This window comes from Nomascus leucogenys, chromosome 6 (genome assembly GCF_006542625.1).
Source record: "Nomascus leucogenys isolate Asia chromosome 6, Asia_NLE_v1, whole genome shotgun sequence".
NCBI lineage: Eukaryota > Metazoa > Chordata > Mammalia > Primates > Hylobatidae > Nomascus > Nomascus leucogenys.
In genome coordinates, this window is record NC_044386.1 from 106,277,733 (window position 1) to 106,283,156 (window position 5,424).

Consider the following 5,424-nt stretch of genomic DNA (forward strand, 5'->3'; position numbering starts at 1 on the left):
TGTGTGTGTGTGTGTGTGTATACACACACACACACACATACACACACAATCTTGAAATGGTGTGATTTAGATTCTGCCTTGGGCTGAGCTCTGAGGGCTACACTTACCCATCTGGGAATTATAGCACAGGTTTACCTTACTTTTCTTTTTTTTTATATTTAAATTATGTTAAGTATTCAGGAGGCTGAGAACACAGACTCCCTCTCCCCTATGATCCTCTATACTTAGGCTAAGAATTAAACAAGAACCTTTGTGTTCAGCTAGTGCCAAAACAAAACTGAGCCCTAAACAGGTTGCCATAAGCATGCTGGCTTTGCTTAGTGTTTAGTGTTTTTTAAAAAAAAGCATGGACCGCTTCACGAATTTGAGTGCAATCCTAGTACAGGAGCCATGCTGATCTTCTCTGTATTGTTCCAGTTTTAGTATATATGCTACAGAAGTGAACACTCATAGCTTATTTAACTAGTCCCCTATAGATGGACACTTGGGGACATAGACTTTTACTATGACAAACAGTGCTGTAACGAACATCTTTGGGAATATGTCTTTTTGTACTTTTGGAACGTATCACTGTGACAAATTATTAGAAGCAAGATTGCTGGGTCAACGGGTCAATATATATGCATATGTTATATGGATATATAATTTTGCTAGATGTTACCATATTGCTTGTGTAATTTAATATATCCGTTGCTAATCTACAAGAGTGTGTATATCTTTGAAGTTTCATGAATAGTGTGCTTGTCAACCTTTTGGATTTTGGCAATCTGGAAGGAAAGTAAAGGCATATCAGTGTCGTTTTTAAATTTTATTTTTCTTACTATAAGTGAGGTTGAACATCTTTTCATAAGTTAAGGACCATTTGTTTTTTACTTTCTGTAAATCAATGTCTTTATATATCTCATGCATTTGTCTTGTTGTTTCTTATGTTTTTAGAAGTTCTTTTTATGTTAAGATTACTGACTCTTCTGGTGTGTTTTGCAAGTAAGTTACAAACTATTTTGGTACTTGCAAAAATTATACATATAAATTATGCATATTAAAAATACATAATATTATACATTAAAAATTATACATATATACATTTACATCATATTATAAATATATGATATAACATATATGTATTATGTAGATTATATCATATATAATTATATACATTTATATATGTTCATATATCTCAAGATTTCGCCTATTGAATGTGGATTTTTGAGTCATTATTAATTGTTCCCATTTCTAGATCATAAAATAATTACTTCATACTTTATTCCATTATACGTTAGTTTTTAACATTTAAATCTTTGATTCATTTTGGATTCTTTTTTGGTATATGGGATGAGGAATAGACCAATTTTCATTTTTTATTTTGTTATTCATATATTCCATTACCATTCAACAAGAAGTTCATCTTTCCCCCAGTAGTATGAAATGTTATGGTATTATAAATTCGATTTTTGTATATAAGTCTATTACTGGTTCTGTTCACAATGTCTTAATCAGAGAGATTTTAGCTATTTTTGCTTTTTGTTCTTGCAAATGTACTTTATAATTAACTTCTCTGGCTCCAGAAAAAAAAAACATATAAAAATTTTTCCTTTTAATTTGGTCCTATGATATTTATATATTAACTTTAAAATAATATATTTTAATGATGTTGAATGTTCCTTCCAGGAATATGATACGTCTATTTGTCCAACTCTACTTCAGGAGTGTTTTATAATTTTTCTCATATAAATTTTGCCTGTTTTAAACTTTTTTTATGTTATTGATGGAGTCTTCCCTTTTTAATATATTTTTCAGGTCTATTTTTGAGTTAATCATTGTCTGTGTTGTAAGGCAGTAGTCCAACTTCATTCTTTTGATTTAATATCCAGTTATCCTAGTATCTTTAGTTGGAAAGACTATTATTTCCCCCACTGAATTGCCCTAGCATCCTTGACAACAGTTGAGTCTAAATATGAGTTTACTTCTAAACTCTTCATTTTATTATTTTGATCTGTGTGACTATTCTTATGCCAGTACACATTTACTAACACTATGTAAATTTCTAAGTCAGGAAGTTTGACTCCTCTAACTTTGTTCTTCTTTTTCAAAATTGTTTTGGCTATTCTGAGTCCCTTGTATTTTCATAGCTGTTGCTTTTGAACATATAATTTGAAACCAATCAGTGTTTTAAATTCTAATATTTGCTTTATTAGAATTTTTAATTGTTCCATTTGGTTTCATCAAAGAATTAATTATGAACTTTCCCTCCTCTCTATTTCTTGTAACTCCAGCTAATTTTCCCATCTCTCATTTCCATTACTAAAGTTTCGGATCAATGTTAAATAATAGTTGTGATTGCAGGAATCCTTGTAGCATTCCTGACTTCAATGAGAATTAAAGGCTTACTGTTAATTTTGATGTTGGTTATTAATTTTAGCAAAAATAACAATTTAGCAAATTGTTTCTCGTTAATTAAAACCTTGTAATCAGGAATGACTATGAAGGTGTCTCAAATTTCTGAGTCTTAATTTCCCTATGAAACTAGGGAATTGAAGCTAGATTGGATCAGTGTCCAGTCAAACAAATGCTGGCTTTAGGGTTCAACACAAACCAGCTTTCCTAACTAACTCTGGAATATTGGACCTGTTAATTAATATTTCCAAGCCTAAATTCCTCATTGATGAAAAATTTTGACTGGTCATGCTTACCCTGCAGTGTTTTAGGGATTAAAGCTAATATAAGAAAATCACCTGGCATATAATAACCAAGAGACAGTAGCTTTTATTTATTTTATAACCTATAATGTTTTTCTAGCTCTAAAATGCTATGAAGTACTCTGAACGTCTCTTTTCATACTCATATATGTAAGAAAACTAATTGCCAAATAATTACGCCCTAACTTGGAGTGGAAGTTTAAACCTCAGTAAAGGACAGACTGAATTATCCCAGTCAGATCCTTGACAGTTTCATTATGGAAGATAGATAATGCCACACAGCAATAAATATAAGAAAACTCAACAATGGAACTGAGATATGATTTTGTGTGCTATTCACATAACCCAGCATCAAAATGAGTTGACTACTTGACATACATTCAGAGAGATCTTACGAGTTGGAAGGAACATCGGTGGGTGATGAATTTCATCTCAGACACAAAGTGTCACTATTCATTCTATGACTTTATTGTGACAAGTTTATCTTTTCATTTGTTATTCCATCTATCCATCTCTTAAGATAATTAATAATCATTTACCATGAATTTAGTGATCTATGTACATGTCTCATGTCTCTTACTAGACTGAGCCATCCATGGGTCAAGCACCATGTGATATTCAAATCAGTGATTCCTGGTAAGTACAGAAGAATGAATAAATAGCTCTGTAGTTGAATGGATGAAAGAATGAACCGGCCGGGCGTGGTGGCTCACGCTTGTAATCCCAGCACTTTGGGAGGCCGAGGCGGGCGGATCACGAGGTCAGGAGATCGAGACCAAGGTGAAACCCCGTCTCTACTAAAAATACAAAAAAGTCAGCCGGCGTGGTGGCGGGCGCCTGTAGTCCCAGCTACTCGGAGAGGCTGAGGCAGGAGAATGGCGTGAACCCGGGAGGCGGAGCTTGCAGTGAGCCGAGATTGCGCCACTGCACTCCAGCCTGGGCGACAGAGCGAGACTCCTTCTCAAAAAAAAAAAAAAAAAAGAATGAACCAATAAATTAACTAATTGGTTAATCAACCACCTTCCTGCTTTTTCCATTCCATTTGCATTCACTAGGTTTAAGTGTAAAGGAAAAAATTCATGTGCAATCATGTAAATAGGTATCTCAGGAATCACTTATGTTTCCCAGCAAGACCTTGCTCTAATATAACTGATTAACTGATGTCATTTCTAAGCACCTCATTTATTAATTAGTTTACCTACGCCACTTTGATTATGTTATCTTAGGGAGGTATTCAAAGACTGAAGATATATATATATATATATATATATATATATATATATATATACACACAAACACATATTTATATATGTATATTTATAAATACACATATATTTCTATTTTTTAGTGTAAATTATTTTTTCCTGGAATTTGTAGGTCACTAATCCAACTTGAATAACTAATTCATGGAAGGAACAGTACAAGGGACTCTTTCAGTGTCACGGGAGAAAGAATTGTTGGAGACTCACTGCTCACTTTCACTTTTTCTCCCCCAGACACCTGAGTACCCTCAAATCCCACCACAGTTTCTCCTAAGGCATGTTTGTCAGTGCGTTTACAGAGGTTCTAATTAATTCTTTGTAATTGCATAGTGTTTTCTGCCTCCATTTCTCACCGCTGTCCCAGCCTTGGAAACAAGATGTTCCACCTCTGGAGGCTGCCCTGGTAAAAACCTATTAATAAATAATTAAGTTTGGAGACTCCTGCAGTGGTGAGTCATGGCTGGAGATCACGTGGAAGCTGTCTCCATGGTAACTCACCAACAGGAACTGCACTGCTCTATTTCTCTTTTTGTATATGTGGAGAGAGTGGGGGCAAAGGCGTAGATTAAAAAGAGATTTGTTTTATGTATGTTTCTTTTTGTTTTGAAAAAAAATCTGCCACTGAATTTAGAATTCGAGAAAGGCTATGTTTATGGCAAATGAAATGTGACCTTCAGCTGGGTGCAAAACCTTCTCACACCTCTCTTCCTTATCCCAAGCTCATCTGCTCCTTCTTCCGGATCTGTTACTGGCTCCTCCCTACCTTACTGGGTGTACTATTCCTTTCCATGAAGCTATTGCCATGTAGTCATTACTGTGCCACTGGCCCCTGCCGAATGCTTCTTCACTCACTTCTCTCCCAGTCTCTATTAACTTGCTTTTCAGTGTAAACTAAAATTATATAGAATGCAAAGAACACGGATTTCGGAGTAGGGTGGGTCCCCAGCCTCTTCTCCTAACTAGCTATACGACTTAGAAAAGTTACTGGACCTCTCTCTATCTGTTTCCATGCCCATAAAATGCAAATAATAATCCCCCTGCAGGATTGTAGTGAAGTTACAGGAGGCAGCATAAAGTAGGCAATAAAAACATAGATTTTTACATCAGATTGGATTTGAACCTTCTCTTTGCCTTTTACTCACTTTCTCTTTTAGGGAAAGTTAATTTCTCTAAGTCTCAGTTCCTTATCTAAAAAGCCGATCAAACAATCACAGATTTATTTGAAACATTAACTTACAGGAAGGTATGTGAAAGCCTTTTGCAAAGTGGGAACACTTAATATATGCCCATTACAGTTTATTAAAGGATGTAGCATTATAGTTGGTGTGTAGGAAATAAAGCTATTTTTATGATGATGAGTTTATTGTGAGACAATGGTAACTTGATATAAGGGTCTGATGGGTGGGGGTCAGCAGCTTGGGCACAACAGAGCGAAAGTCATTGAACGCTTGTGTCCTTGCCTAGAT

The 5,424-nt window shown here is 34.7% G+C and overlaps 1 non-coding gene across 1 annotated transcript; it reads right to left on the reverse strand.

Annotated features, from left to right (window-relative positions):
* Positions 1-340: 340 nt before the first annotated feature.
* LOC115835598 lies at positions 341-447 on the reverse strand. The gene has a single exon (XR_004030639.1). It is a non-coding gene; the product is annotated as a U6 spliceosomal RNA (small nuclear RNA).
* Between the last annotated feature and the right edge of the window lie 4,977 nt (positions 448-5,424).